The sequence below is a fragment of the Monodelphis domestica genome, chromosome 3, assembly GCF_027887165.1.
Source record: "Monodelphis domestica isolate mMonDom1 chromosome 3, mMonDom1.pri, whole genome shotgun sequence".
Taxonomy (NCBI): domain Eukaryota; kingdom Metazoa; phylum Chordata; class Mammalia; order Didelphimorphia; family Didelphidae; genus Monodelphis; species Monodelphis domestica.
Window position 1 is genome coordinate 115,901,897 of NC_077229.1, and position 16,570 is coordinate 115,918,466.

General features: G+C 36.3%; 1 protein-coding gene across 3 annotated transcripts in view; it reads left to right on the forward strand.

Moving 5' to 3' along the window:
• The window catches only part of FAM135B (family with sequence similarity 135 member B), a 561,064-nt gene that overhangs the window by 102,761 nt on the left and 441,733 nt on the right, over positions 1-16,570 (forward strand). For 2 of the 3 annotated variants that reach the window (XM_016431905.2, XM_001370771.4), the window contains exon 1: positions 849-997. The exons of the other annotated variant lie outside the window; for it this stretch is intronic. The gene's annotated coding sequence lies outside the window, so the exon portion shown is untranslated. Of the gene's footprint in view, positions 1-848; positions 998-16,570 lie in introns of those variants that run through there. 3 annotated transcript variants of the gene reach the window in all.

Consider the following 16,570-nt stretch of genomic DNA (forward strand, 5'->3'; position numbering starts at 1 on the left):
ACTACAATATATTCCCTCTTTATCTTTGCCTGTCCACATCCTTTTCTTCCTTTGAGACTCCATTAAATTATCATTCCTCCTATGAAGCACATTTCCTCCAGTTGTTAGTGCTGTCTTCTTCCTCAAACCAACTAGTATATACGTAAAACCGGAGAAGAAAATACAAAACTACTTCAGCATCCTTGACAAGAAAATCCCATGGACAGTTCTTATATAGGCTCACAGAGAGGCAAATATGACTGAACAACAAAAAATTTTGCAAAGCACTCTACAGATACCTAATTTTATCCTCATAACAATTCTGGGAAGTAGGTGCTATTTTTATTTCTGTTTTATAATTGAGGAAATTGAGGTAGAGGTGAAGTGACTTTCCTAGGGTCACATAGCTAAAGGAGAATATGAACTCAGGTATTTCTGATTCCAGGTCTGTAACTCTTTCATGTAGTGAGAGTATAAAATAGTAGATGAACTGTTTAGATATTGCACTGAGAAGTGTCCTTTAAATATCAAGAAGAGAAATATTTAAAAATGGAGTTTAAATCAAAGAATCATCTTTGAAGGATTTGTTAATTGTCATGGACAACAATTGCACAGCGGCATGAAGAAAGCATGGATGGGTAGTAACTTACACTACCAGTGAAAGAAACTCTCATACTGTTAAGCCTCAAAAGAAGTATTTAAGTGTGAGCCATAGAATTAATAAAATTGGTAGCATTTTATTTTTTCTTCAAGATAAAATGAAAATAAATGACAGGTAGATGGAACAAATGAAGTCATAAATGACCCTCTGATGCCCAGATCCCTAATCATTCCATTTGGAATTTTTGGATAGGCCAATTGGAGTGGTTCATCTCCACAATGACCATTCCAATCATGCCTTCACCTAGTGGTAGATGGAGTCCACTGAAGTTACAGACCACAGAAGTCATAGAATCTCTCTATGGCTAAGCTTTATAACCCTGGCCCCTGGACTCATTATGTGTTGGTGATCTTACCAGTAAGGAGATTTGCTTATGATTTTTTTGTAATTTCTAATTAAGCCATTTTTTTGGGGGGGGGGACAGGGTTGGTTGTTATTGTAGTTGTTGGGCTTATGGTTGGGTTTATGGATCTTTGGAAAAGTAGCATGTTTTCATCAGTGACATAAATTTGACCTCTTCCAATCTCATAGAGTTGTAGTCTTAGTCCTATATGGGACATCGGTAGGTTTCCAGTTCTGCCCATGTCACTTCAGTACCCAACAAATGGAGATCTAGCTTCCTTATAAATGTCCACTTAAGGGGATTACATTATTTCCAAAGTCAGCTAATTCTACCTTAGGACAGATCTTTTAGAAAGTTTTTTTTCTTCATAGTCAATGAGTCAGCAAACATTTATTAAGTGCCTATATATCAGGTACTATGCCCAACGCTGGAGATACAAATAAGAAAAAGAAAGATGGCCCCCATCCTAAAGGAGCTTGCAATCAAATGGGGGAAGACACACAAGAAAGCTAAAAGGGGAGGAGGTACTCAGCTTGAGATCATGGTGGGGTCCATGACAAAGGGTGTGACTGGTAGGAAATGAAGAATAGGTTAGAGTGTGAGCCCTCTTTAAATGGAAGCTTTGGGAGGAGTTCTTTATTCTGCTCTCTAGTCTGTCACCTTTGGGGGAGAAGGGACTGAAAAGGGCTGCCTACCAAAGCTAATATAATCTCTCAGGATGATGAGTTTTCTGGTACAGAAGTTCCTGGGGCCTTGTTGATGGTGGAGCCTAGTCCAAGGAGGACAACTGGTAGGAAATGAATGAATATAGAAGTACAATATTTCAATCTCTGCTCTCTGAAATGATGTGAAATAAGTGCAAACTCTCTACCTCATGACTGCCTTTAGATAATGGATAACGGTCATTATGAGATTGTATTTGCTGTTTTAGGCCAACGTGTCCTTTAAAATCAAACTCAAATGCTGTGGCCATGAACACAGTACTTACTTAATTCATATATTTCTTATGCACTTTCTATTCATTATTTTATGTGTGTGTTTTAAGTTGCCTGCTGGTGTCTTTTCATCTTACTGTGCTGCAACATCTATGATGGCAGAGGTCTTCCTTAGCTGAATTAAAATTGTATATCTCCCCCTTGCCACAAGATGTGGAATGGGACTCCATATCCCATAGATTCTTCCTAAATGCATATTAAATAAAGGAATGTAGGAATGCGGGAATGTAAGGATGAATATTGAATTTTGGTTATAGCTCTCTGTACTTTCACAGATGGTACATTTGCCAAGGTGTTGGAAAGGTTGGGCATTTGATGGAAGGTATATGAGAAAGGTTATTGTTACATGGCTCTGTGCTTTTTAAAGGTATTTGGTGGAAAAGTAAGAGCAGCTCTTAGGATGTGTTATTGTTATATCTGACAGCATGGCTTTGGGGAGTGATGAAAGTGGCTTTGTGTGAACTCCTCTTTGGTAAGACAGGGATCAAGAGGGCTTATTCATTCTTTGCCTTTTGTATTGTTTCTTTGGGCATGTCATGAGGGACAGGATTATACTGTGGCCTCAGAATCACAAGGATCTTTAAGAACTTCTGTAGCCACACCTTTTAGTGAGACCCTTAAAATTATTATCCCCTCACTATTCATCTATGAACTTAGTAGGGGTGCAGCACCCACTATGGCTTCCCTCAATCAACCTCCTCCTTTTTTATGTGGCAACTTTCAACTTTATTATTCCTTTGTACTTTCCCTTCTGATTCTTTAAATTCTTTTAAAATACTTAGGTCTTTTTAACAATTGTGTTCCTTTGGACCCTTCTCTGCTCATTGGTTTGAACTATAGAGCAATCTTTCTCTTTAAAAAACTCTAAAACATATGAGAAGTGGCCTCATTACTTAGCTACACACACACACACACACACACACACACACACACACACACACAGGCACATATTGTTTTAATCTTGTGCTTCTCTTGTTCAGAGAGTTTGAAAATCCAATAATTCCCTTGGTTTTGTTTAGTTAATTATGTAATTGTGTGTGTGTGTGTGTGTTTTCTTGATACCAGAAGTGCCTCACTTTCACTGAATATCCATCTTTTTTTTATTGTTATCCTTGGGTTTCAGGGCAAAGATTATCTTGCTTGCTTGTATTTGTATTCATAATATACTTAGCACAGTGAATGGCTCATAATTAAGTGTTTGGGAAATGCTCTTTCTTACCTTTCTGATCCTGATTCCTCAAACAGTATAGCAGGTAGAGCACTGGAACCAAAATCAGGAAGATCTGACTTTATATTTTGGCCTCAGACCCTTATTATCTGTGTTACCATGGGCAAGTCACTTAACCTGTCTGCCTCAGTGTCCTCTTTTGTGATATGGGGATGAAAGAACCAATCTCCCAAGGGCATTGTGTGGATAAAAGGGTATGTTTACAAAGTGTTTTCTAAACTTTAAAATGTAATACAAATGTTTATTATTATTATTACTGTTATTGTTTCTTTCTGTCCTTACATCTTTACTGTTATTTTGAGTTTCAGATTGAATTCCTATGCTTTTGTAATATAATATTTTATTCACTTCTCAAATCCTTTATGAATGAAAAATTCCAATGTCATTCAAACTGGCTTTATATTTGAAAGTTTCTGGTAAAAGTTGTTGTTTGTTATTGAAACTGTGAAATTTAACCACTATATGCTCCGGAGGCTGAAGGCCAGGTTTTTATTTTTTAATCTATCTATTTATCAATTTGGCTATCTGGCTAGTTATTTTCCTGGAGGTGATCTGTTGAGTCTCTCATAGATCAATACTTTGCTGTCTGGCTTCGCTTTTCTTTTGATAATGAGATTTCCTTTTCATTCATCATGTTCTTCTTGGAGTCCTATGAATCTTAATTTAGGTCTTCTCAACCTACATCCAAGGTTAGTTGCTTTAGATCATATTTATTTCATGCGTCTTTTTAATATTGCTGATTTTTGCTGCTCTTCTGCCAAATTTCACTCTATCAATATTTTCATGTTTCAGATCTGCTATTTTGTCTTTCAACTGTTTAAAGTATTTTGGACTCTATCATTTGTTCTTTTCCCCCTGCTCTGACCTGCATTTTAAAGATTCTTCTTCTTCTTCACTGAGAGCTATGATGTCTCTCCTCCTATGCTTCTATGAATGCTGGGGAATATACAGCATTTTTTTCTTTCTTGCAGTAAGTAAAAAGCTGATTTTTTTTTTACATTTGTTCAAAGTTCCCTGGCTTCTCTTTAAGCTATGATTTCTTCCTTCTTTTATTGTTATTATCCACTCTGTTCCTTTATCTGCTTGTTTAGATTTCATCTCTTGCTTTTTTGGTCTTTCAGCTTTCCATTTACATTCCTTTTACACTATTGCCTTTGTGGATTTCCTCTCTCAACAAGTTCTCCCTCTTTTATGGTTTCATTCATGTCCAATGATGGAATGATGGGCAACCTAAGCCTCAGAATGTTGAGTTAGTTAGACAGACTTAAATCACTGTCCTGAGTAATCTTTGATATAAGAGGAATAGTCTAAAAGTGAGATTCCAGGACATTTAACTTGTCTTTTGCTCTCCTCTAAATTTTCATACTTTCTCTTCTCCTTTTAATGGCAAAGCAAAACCAGTGGTTTCCCCAATTAGTTACTGCCATGATGGATTAGAAAAGAATCCTTGGTTTTCCAGTTATTCTAAACTCAAATCTGACCTCTTATGTTTACTACCTATGTTTCCTTGTGTTAATCACTTCATCTTTGATTGCCTATTCTGTAAAATAAGTTGATTCACTGACCTAAGCAAAGCCTTCTACCTCCAGGATATGATCCTGTTGTCTATGGCCTTATAACTCTGCATCATTAGGTTATGAGCTCATAAAGGCAGGAAGGTAGAGTTGATTGGAGGTATTAAAGACATTGAATTAGAGCTACAAATATTAAAAGTTATTGTGGTGTTTACAATTTATGGGTGTTCTGTTTTCTTTGGAAGATTCAGATTCTTTTACTTTATTTCAAGTTCATACTTTCTTTTTTTTTTAATTTTGGTGTTGCTGATCTAGAATTCCTGCACAACATGCTTTTTATTAAACATTAATATATTTTCTATTCTTTTGACAGTAAACTATGGTAAACCTTGTAGTTTAGAGTTGTGCAGTTTAGGGTTAGAAAGGAACGTGTCAGTCAGATCCTAGGGACATCTGGAGATAGCATTAGAGGAAGAATGAATTATTATTGTTTGTTGCTGTTTACAAGAGTCACATCTAACTCTTTGAAACCTCATTTTGCATTTTCTTGGCAAAGAGACTGGAGTGGTCCGCCATTTCTTCTCTAGATCATTTTACAATTGAGGAAACTGAAGCAAACAGGGTGGGTTAAGTGACTTGCCCAGTGTCACATAGCCAGTAAGTATCAAGTGAACTTATTTCTTCCAGATTCCAGACCCCACACACTATTCCTTGTGTTGCCTAGCTGCCCTACTATTACAGTTTAGGTAGCACATATCTTTGAACTCAAGGTGCTGAGTTAGCTATTTCAGTACCCTAGAAAGTGTCCCTGTGTGTGGGATTTGTGCTTTAGGAATCAGGAGAGTTTAGATGATAGAAACTGGGACTAAAGGCAGCTTTCTCCTGGATTAGTTCCAAGTGGAAGAAATGGTGCTTCAGGAAACTGGTAAAGATCCAAGGAGGCTTCAGGGCCCTGGCTTGATCTCTGAGTGTTGTAATTCTCTGAGAGTATGTAATTGTCTTTACCAGCCTGGGGCTGGGTGGGGGGGGAGTCAGTGAGAGATACTGTTGGTGGTCTATTGATGAATAATCCTTCATTCTGGAATCTCAGAGTGAGCTTTTCAGCAGGTTGCTGTACATTTGGCAAAATATCATTTTTAGCCTAAAACTGAATGTCTTAAACTGAACCTAAAATGAAATCTTTCACTTTTCAACTGTTTGTAGATTCAAAGGATGTAAGAACTAAATGAGACCCCCCCCCCCAGGGGTCATTAAATTCAACCTGTATGCCAATAGTGACTTTCTCTACCTGACAATTGACTATCTGAGCCTTTGGCTGCATATGATGGGGAATCAATAACACCCTGACAAAGCCTATTCTAAATTTAGGCAACACTAATTGTTATTTTCTTCTTCTTCTTTACATATAGCCTAAATCTGCTTCTATGCAGCTTCTACCCTTTCCTCCTGGCTCTGCCATCTATAACCAGACAGGAAACATGTTCCTTAATGCCTGTTTTATATTAAAATGAGACACTTAGAAGTGTAATCAAGCCCTCCTCTTCCCTTCCACTGTCAGTTATCTTCTTTATTTTTGGTTAAATATGCCCATTTCCTTCAGCAAATCTTCATATCTATCTCTCCATCTATTTATCTACCCATCCATCTCTCTGTCTGTCCTGCTCCATCATTCTTTTTCACTTCCTTGGTAGTTCTTCTCTGGATAGACTAGAATTTCCATATCCTTCCTAAAATGTATTACCCAGAGCTACAAATAATATTCTAGATGAAATTGATCGGGGCAGAGGCAAGTAAAGTTGTTTCCTCATTTTATCTTGATGCAATGATTCCTTTAAGGTAGCCTGAGATTGCTTTAGGGGTATAACTCTACATCTCTAACTATAGATGTCTATATATCAATATTTTTCTATTTATTATCTATCTATATCTTTTGACTTTGTTTTACCTACAGTTCCCAGTATTTCCCTCACCTTCCTAAAGAGCCAAAAAAAATGAGGAAAAGTTTAGCAAGATTAAATAACAACATGGTCAATCTGACATCAGATGTCTTGTTCCACACTCATTTTCCTGTACTTCTGTAAAGGAGAAACGGAAGTGCTTTCTCAGATCTCAGGATCAAAGTCACTCATTATGATTCTGTAGTATCCCTTTTCATTCATTTTGTTCTACATTCTTTGTCATTGTATGTATCTTATTTTCTCTGTAGCATTTTGTATAAATCTTCTCATACTTCTCTATATTTGTCACATTCATAGTTTCTTAGAGCATAGTTACATTGATATTTAGTAACATTTACTCAGTACCATTGATATTTAACCACAGCTGTTTAGTTAAACACTTCCAAATCCATGACTATCTATTTTGTTTCCAGTTCTTTGCTCCCACGAAACTTGCTTCTACAGATATTTTGATGTATATGGAGACATTTTTTAAAATTATTGATCTCTGAGATATAAACCTGACATTAGAATCTCTGAATGAAAGTGTGTAAATATTTCAATTTTATTCCAAATTATTTTCCAGAATACTTGGACCAATTCATATTTTCACTAAGAATGTATTAATGTGACCATCTTTCTATAACCCCTCCAACACTGACTATGGCTTTTGTCATCTTTACCAGTATATGCTCTGTTGTGAAATTAAGTCTCACAATTACTTTGATTGGGTTTTTAAAAAAAATGTTTGTCAATGAGAACATTGTCTCCTATAGTAGTTAAAATTTTACAGATCTCCTTTTAAGAATTATTCATTCCTATCCTTTGACTGCTTAATTTTTGTGGAATTTACTTATCTGTTTTTGCTGTAGTTTTTTTTTCCACACTGTTGCCTCATTTTGAATTTCTAAAACATTAAACCATCCAGATCTTTATTTATGAGGTATAATCTAGTCATGTCTCCACATCCTGTGTTTGTATAATTGATTTTTGAACCCAAATGTAGGTCTTTAAGCATACTCCCATTCCCTTTGTGTTTATCGGTTCTTACCTGTTTTTGTGAACTGTATGTTTTCCTGATGTTAGAGCTGCTGCACCATTCCCAGGACAGGCTGTCCTGTCTCTGTGAGTATCCATGTAGACCAGGTGCTTTACCCAGGCCTTTCAGTCTATGTAGAAGGGGAAGAAAGCTGGTATGTTGGCTGGAGTTTTTTGAGCTTGCCAGGATGAGCAAGGCAGGATGACAAGGGATGTTTGTGTCAGGGACTATTCCCCTGCTTTTGCTAGGAGAAATTCATTCTGAGGAAGGTTATGATTCCCTGACTTTAACTAACTCATCTTTCCCCCTGGCCCATCAATTACATTGATTTTCCAAAGGACCCACAATCTTACCAATTTGAACTGTTTCTCTAACATTGCAGATTCCAACCCATTCATCCTGCTTCTCTGATGTAATTCTTGAATTTTCTTGTTTTTATGGTTTTCTTTTTTTGATTATAAAGTTACACATTTACTAGAGGATTCTTTTTATAAAATTAACTGTCTCATATATAAGCTTATTTAGAAGTGATGGAATTTTACATGCACTACATAAATTTAAGGACAGCCCAAGGGGATCCTCTGACTTTAAAAATGCCTGAAGACAAGGAAATGGAGTGTGCCTGAATCATTTCCTTCTGGATTTCATCCAGCCCTTCCTGAAATTTGTAATTTTGTGCCAGGGATTGTCAGTAGTGTTTTTTTTTCCCCTTCTATGCCAGTGACTTGTCCAATTTAGTCCTAATTTTAGAAACAGCTGAAATGACTTATATTTTCATTAGAATCTCTCTTTCTTTTAATGCACAGCCAGACTCCAGGGAGAAGCTCTTCAGCCTTCAGAATGAAGAAGGTGAAATTGCATCCTAATATCCATATGAAAAAGGAGTTTTTGCTATTCCTTATTGGGCTTCAGTGTCTTGCATCTCCCTTAGGATCTGAGATTCTATAAATGAACACAAGGAAGAGATATGCTATAAATCTTAGCTATGTCCTAAGCTTTGCTAGACTTTTAACATTTATTTGTTTTATTCTCTCTAAGGAGGCAATATCCTAGTACAGTTGAGGGTGAAATGGTATAATAAACTTTAGAAATGAATTTAGCGTCAAAAGACTCATTTAAATCATAACTCTGCTTTTTGATTGACCTTGAACAATTTACTTCCCCTACCTAAAGTTTGCTGGTAAATTTTTAACAGTGGTTCTCTGTGGAAAAATATAAATATGACACACAGAGTCTGATTGACTTCTTTATTTGGATTTAGAGCCAGACAATATGGCTTCTCTTATGAACCAGTTTCCTCATTTTTTAAGACAAAGTAATAAGTATCTGGCTTATTTCACAGTATTCTTGTGATCAAAATTCTTATTAAATAATTCTACTATATGTCATTGGGTCTTGGGTTTTAGGGTTAGAAGGAGCCTCAAAGATTCTCTAGTCCAATACCCTTATCTTAAAACATGATTAACTGAAGCAAAGATAAGCAAATTGATTAATATCACATAGACAGAAAGGTTTAATCTGCAATATTAACATTTTCTATATCACTTAATTCTAGACAATCAGCGAAATAATAAATCACCCCTTTATTTGTACCATCTACCAATTTCTCTGAGTCCTCAATTTCCATAGCTGAGAAATGGGAATTTTAAATTAGCAGTGCTTGAATGTTCTCATCTGATGCTAAATCCTATGACCTATACTACCATTGCCACTAAACCTTTTTGGGTCATCCTTCCAACCACATCCTTCTCCCTTCATTCTCCTATTGGAAGACTGGACAGCCTAAATCTTTAGTTCATGCAAGAGATAACTTGAGTACCTTAAAAATAAATGAACAAAACCTTTTGTAGCAATTAAAGTAACTAAGTAAAATAAGCTGCAGGGCCCAAGATTGTCAAATTACTGAGCAGGAAAATAATCATCAAAGATATCTCTACTCTATCAATCAATGACTTGGGGACCTTTCAAGGCTGGTTGGCCTCTGTAATTGGAGTTGGAATCAGAAGACTTGGGCTCTCCTCTGAACCAGTTTCCTTATCTGTAAAACTGGCAAATGATAAATATCTGGCCTATTTCACAGTGCTCTTGTGATAAAAATGCTTATCAAGTAATTCTACTGAATATCATCAGATTGTAGGATTTAATGAAAAGAGCCTTAGGGATCATCTAGTTCAACTCTCTCATCTTATAATATGGTAAATTGAGGCAAGACACCTCCATCACAAAGACAGCAAGTAGCAAAACTAGTATTTGGAACTAGTTTTTTTTTTTTTCTGATTCTAAAATAGTGATCTTTTGTATACAGCAAAGTTTTATTTTTTTAGTTAAAATTCCACAAAGACAGGGGCCAGTTCTTATCTAAACTTTGCATCTTCCTTAGTACTTAACACAGTTCTTTATACATAAAACTTGTGCTTTATCATGTATCCAATCGCCATAATGACTTGGGAGACCATTCCCATATGCACTCTCAGGCCAACTTTATAGTTTCCACGGAGACATTTGATCTTTAAGGGTAGTGTGGTATGTAGTAAGCTTAGAAATGGATTTAGTGTTAGAGGACTCGAGTTCAAATCATAACTGCTCTTTTGCTCTTATAAGATAAGAAGGATGTGAATAACCCAGTAGAGGGCATAGGGGAGAATATTCCACATAAGAGATTACTCAATGACCAATAAATGTTGAATTTGTTGAAGGAACATAGAAACCAAATTAACCTAGTGATATCAGATCTAGTTTTTTATTGTATATGTTGATTTCAGCACCTAGTACAATGCCTGGAATATAGTTGGTGTTTAATAAATACTTGCCGATTCAGTTGTTGGGTACACAGATTCTTGCTTTGCACTATATTGAGTATTTATTGCATTGGTGGGTGAACGTTGAAGCCTCTTTATGCTTATTCATGCTATCAAAATTGTTGGCTATACAATTGCTATGATATACAATGCTATATAATTGTTGGTCCTTTGAGGATGTTTGCTTACATTTGGTGCATTTGAAAATTTCAGGGCATCAATGCACTTGCTGGAATTGTCATCTGTCTTCTCACATTTTCATTGTAGGTCATGGTTTATGTTTTATCTTAGTTTACTCAGCTTGGCACCTTGTAGATGCTTAATAAAGCTTATTATTAATAAGATATATTTTAATATCAATAAATTAATGTCAATAAATAATATTAATAAGTAAAATAAATGATTAATTAATAAAATAAAATAAATAAATAATAAATGAATAAAATACATATCAATGAATTAATAAATAAAATAAATAAAATAATAAATTAATAAATTATTAATAGTTGACTGGCTGCTGAGCTCCATGATATAACATCATTTCTTATACTTAAGGAGTTATAATTGCTAAATATGAGCAGCTGGTGGCATAGTGAATAGAATTCTGGACTTGGTTTCAGGAAGACCACAGTTCAGATCCAGCCTCACACTTCCTACTAAGTGTGTATCCATAGGTAAATCATTTAACTCCTTTTTTCCTGACTTTCCTCAACTGTAAAATGGGGATAATAATAGCACCTACTTCCCATAGTTGTTGTGAGGATGAAATGAAATAATAACTGTAAAGCACTGAGCATATCCTGGCATATAGTAAGTGCTACATAAATTTTTAGCTATTATTCTCTGTCATTTCCATATGTTTATTAATTTATAATGGTGTTTTATAAAGAACTATATAGTGATGGAATGAAGGTCAGCATCAAAATGAGGAATTTATATATGTAAGGAAAAAGAATGAAAATTGTGCTCATTTCATTGTAAGCCTGCATATAATATTGACTCTTAAAAATTATTTTCTCCTAATTCTTCATTATAGTCAAATTGGCCCACTTGGGACTTCCTCGACAGGTCATATTTTAGTCCTTTTGCCTTTGCATAGATGGACCTTTAGCTCTATAGTCTTCTCTTTTCCTACCCCTTTCTCTTCGAATCCCATATTCTCTTCAAGGTTCAGCTCAAATGCCTCCTCCTCCTCCAGGCCCCCCTGATTTTCTATTTATTTGTGCCCCCTTTCCATGACATTCGTTTTGTGTATATTTTAGATTTATTAGTATTCATGTTTACTACTCCCTCTCCATCTACTTCTTTTTTTAAAACCCTTATTTTCCATCTTGGAATCCATACGGTATATTGGGCCAAAGCAGAAGAGTGATAAGGACTAGTCAATGGTGTTAAGGGACTTGTCCATGATCACACAGCTAGGAAGTATCTGAGGTCAGATTTGAACCCAGGACCTCCCATCTCTAGCCCTGGCTCTCCAACTACAGAGCCATCCAGCTGCCCCCTCCCCATCCTTTCTCCCACCACACCACCATACCAAGGAGACTAGCTGTTTAAGAGCAGGGATGGTTCTATTTTTGTCATTGCCTCACTTGTCACAAGGGCCTGGCCCAGGCTAAGTGCTCAGTGCTTCCTAGATGCATGTTGAGTGAATAAATGGGTTGGAGGGATGATGAATGAATTAAAAGTAACATTGAACTATAAAGAAGATAATAGTTTCAGTTTCTACTTTTTGTAGAGCCAGGTTTCATTCATTGTTGTGTATCTAGAAAAGTGTGTCACTGTCCAAAATTGTCTTTGGACCACTAGTGGAATTCCACTTTGGACCACTCAGATGTTGTAGTCTCAGGACCCCTTTAAGTTTTTAAAAATTATTGAAGACTTTCAAAAGAACTTTGATCTATTTAGGTTATATGCATTATTTATTATATTAGAAGTTAAAATGCCTCAGAATTATTATAAAACATTGGCATCAAGTACTCCATTACACTATTTCAGGGACCTCCAGGTGTCCCCAGCCACACTCTCTGAACTGCTGCTTTAGTGTAATACATACAGTTTTGAGAACTGCATAAATAATGGTATCCCATAGAGAGAAGAATGCCCAAGCTTTAAAAACAAATATAAATATACATTTACTGAAAAGTAGTTTTTAAAATGCCCCTCATCTCTCCTTCTTGCATATTATAACTTAAATGACACTGTGCCCTTCTTAATGCTCTAGATCTGATATAAATTCATTTTAAAATGATAGCTCTATATCCCTCTTTCTGCCCAACTCTTCATCCTTCACTTTCCCTTACCCCCTTCTTAATAAATTGTTTCATAAGTATTCACCTTATCTTCCTAATTAAATTATAAACTTTTTTTAAGACCAGGGCCAAAAGCCATCAATTTTGTGTCTTCCCACACTACTTTAGTATAGGACAAGAGACATAGTAAACATTTACTGGATACTTAGAGACAGAGACATAGAATGTCAGGAACTAGAGATATTATGGTAGTAGTAGTGGGTAAGTTGCGCTTTGATATCTTCTTTAAAACTTAATTGCCTCTCTATATATTTAGAAGCTGAGATTTTTGGCAGGGAGAGTGATTCTCCAGTGGTCAATGAATGGCAGAGATAAGATTAGAACACAAATCTTCTGACTTTCAGTTCCTTTTCTTGTTGAGACTAACTATTCTATGAAGCAAATTAGTTAATAACCATTTAAAAAATATTCCTGGTGCTATGCTAAGTTCTTGGGATGCAAAAAGGCAAAAGATAGCCCCCAACTTAAAGGAGTTCACATTTTAGTGGTAGAGACAGCAATCAAAATAACAGGTACAAAAATTAATTCAGATAAATATCAGGATATATAAGAAGTAAATAAGAGGAAAGGAAGGTACTAGAACTGAGTGTTGGGAAAGACTTCCTGTAGAAGATGAGATTTTTTTTTTTGTCTAACTCTTTCCATTTGGAATTTTCTTGGTAGAGATATTGGAGTGGTTTACCATTTCTTTCTTCAGCTCATTTTATCTCTGAGGAATTGAGGTAAACAGGTTTAAGTGACTTGTTCAGGGTCATACACAACTAATAGGTGTTTGAGGCTAGATTTGAATTCAGGAAAATGAATTTTGCCTATTCCAGGCTCAGCTTTCTACCTATCTATCATGCCACCTAGCTGCCCATTAAATTTTTGTTGGGACCTAAAGAAAGTTATGGAAGCTAGAAAGCAGAGATAAAGAGTGAGAACATTCTAGGCATAGATACAGGAGTTGGAACATCTTGTTCTTGAAATAGCAAGGAGTCAGTATCACTGGATTGAAGAGCACCTATAGAGGACTAAGGTATAAAACAAACTGGAAAGGAAGAAGGGGGCCAGGCTGGGAAAACCTTTGAATGCCTAAAAGAAGATTTTATACTTGATCCTGGAGGCTTTAATGAGGAGTCACTGATGTCTGCTGAATTTGACAGGGAGAAGGGAAACACAGAATAATACATTTAGAGATATAAGAAACCTCATATGACCCTGGGCAAGTCACTTGACCCCCATTGCCTAGCTCTTACTACTCTTCTGCCTTGGAGCCAATACACAGTATTGACTCCAAGACGGAAGATAAGGGTTTAAAAAAAAATAAAAGAAACCTCATAAGTCCTTAAATTCAACTTACCTGTTTTATAGATGAGGAAAATGAGGCCCAAAGAGTTTAACCGATTTACTCAGCATCAAACATCTGGGACATTTCTAGGGGAGGATTTGACACCAGGTACTGCTGGGTATATATCTGGCTTTTTTTTTCCTTCTGTACCACACAGTTTTCCTCCAAATAGTACAAGCCTAGCACCTAGTAGATACTTACTGTATCAAGCCTTTTTCAGTCATGTCCAATTATCCCTGACCCTATTGGGGGTTTTCTTGACAAAGATACTGGAGCGATTTGCCATTTCATTTTCCAGCTCATTTTACAATTAAAGAAACTAAGGTAAACTAGCTCAAGCAACTTACTCAAGGTCAATAATTATTGAGTAACCGAGGTACTATTTTAACTCTGGCAGATGAGTTTTCGTGACTATAGGTACAGTATTCTATCCATTGTGCTAACTAGCTACCTGAATAGTTATTTAATTAACTTTTTGATTAATTTGTCAGTTTGTTTAGCAGATTATTTATTTTACCAACCTTTGTCATGAATTCACATTTAATAGCCAGCTCCTCAATCTCATTAAACAAACATTTATTAAATGTCGATTGTATTTTTTGGTGCTAAAGGTTAGATGAAGTTTATAGAGGAAAAGAACCTACCCTCATGATGTAAGCACCTCCTTAAAGCCTAGTGGAAGAATATGGTGCATAGACAGAGAACTGTAACACAAAAGAGCATCTAAATACATAAATGAAGTGTAAACAAAACACAATGCAAATGTCTGTCTTTCTATGAAATAAGAGTAGACAGCACATTATTTGTATGTATGTGTTGCCTTTTTGAATGAGGTATTCTGGTCTATTATTGCTATTTTAGGAGAGCCCCCTCTCCCCAAGTCCTACCCCACTTACTTGCTGCGCTCACTCAGAAAAGGTGACCAATAAACTAAGTATAAAAACCTCTAGAGAATAGACCCAGTCCCCAGGATGGCTTTGCTCCAATGTTCCAAAAGCCTAATCATGCTTAAACACTCAGGGTTGTCTTTAATCATTAGATGAGATGAGATTACAGTATGACTCCCAATACCTTTTACATAAACATACAGGGTCCTTATTAAATCAAGGATCAAATTTTAGAATCCTCTGGTTTTTAAAACCTTTCGTCATCTGGCCTCTTCTGACTTTTTTCAGGTTTCCTACACTTTGCTCCACTCCATGATCCAGTGACTCTGACCTCCTTCCTTTTTATTTTAACACAAAACACTCCATTTCCAGATTCCATGCTTGTTCAGAGACTGTTTCATGCCTGGAATGATCCCCTTTTTCATTTCTGCCTCTTGCCTTCCTTCTAGTGTCAACTAAAATCCCACCTCTGCAAGGAGCCTTGTCCATCCCTCTTTATTGCTAATGATTTCCTTCTTTTGAGTATCTCTAAATTATCCTTTATATAGCTTTGCACATTCATTGTACATGCATTGTTCATCTGTTGTCTCCTCCTTAGATTGTAAACTTCTCGAGAACAGACACTCTCTCCTCCCTGTCCCTGTCTCCCTCTCTACTCTCCTCCTTCTGTTTTTCTGTCTGTCTGCCTGTCATTCTGCCCATTGTTCTGTCTGTCTGTCTTTTTTGGTTTTTCTTTATATTACAAGCACTTGGCACAGAGTAGATGCTTATTGTCTTGACTTGACTAAGAATTGTAGAGGATCTCAGAGGCTGTCAAGTTCAACCTGCAGCTGAACAGGATGTTCTATTGACAAGAGATCATTCGTTTTCAGCTTAAAAGACCCCAAAGTGACAAGGAAGTTACTACATGCCAAAACAAGCCCTCCCATCACTAGACAGCTTTCATCATTAGGAATTGTTTAATTTCCTTGAGCATAAATCTGCCTCACTATGTAACTTCCATCCATTTCCCCCTTGTTCTACTCTTTATTTTTTTCCTCTCCACTCTTTATCTTCAGGCTCATTGCCCCATACAGAGCTCCTAGGAGCAAGTCTCTGATGACATAATGAGCCCTGTTCTCCTGGTTCTGGATTGCTCCAGTTTGTGAATGACACTCCAGTGTGGAGGAACGCTTCATACCCATCATTATTGAGATTCCACGTTGTTCCTTAGAAATGGAATGCAATTAATTCTTATCTCAGTGGGAAAATATAATATTAGAAATAAATACTTTAAGACTGCTTTCTGCAATCACATCTTTTAGTCTGTGGTGGCAGAAGCCTCTCAGGTGTAAAAAAAAAAATCACTAGGATTTGACATCTGGCACAGGGCACTTCAGCAGTTTCTTTTCCCAGAATTTCTAAATGCTGTTTCAGCATTTATGTCCTAATTCAATCCTATTAGCCTGTTTCCTGTAATAAAACAGTTGGATTTTCTGCCAAGACACCCAACACCAGAAGGAGAAAAGTGAAGATTCTGCAGCTGCTCTAATACTTAAATAAAAAGC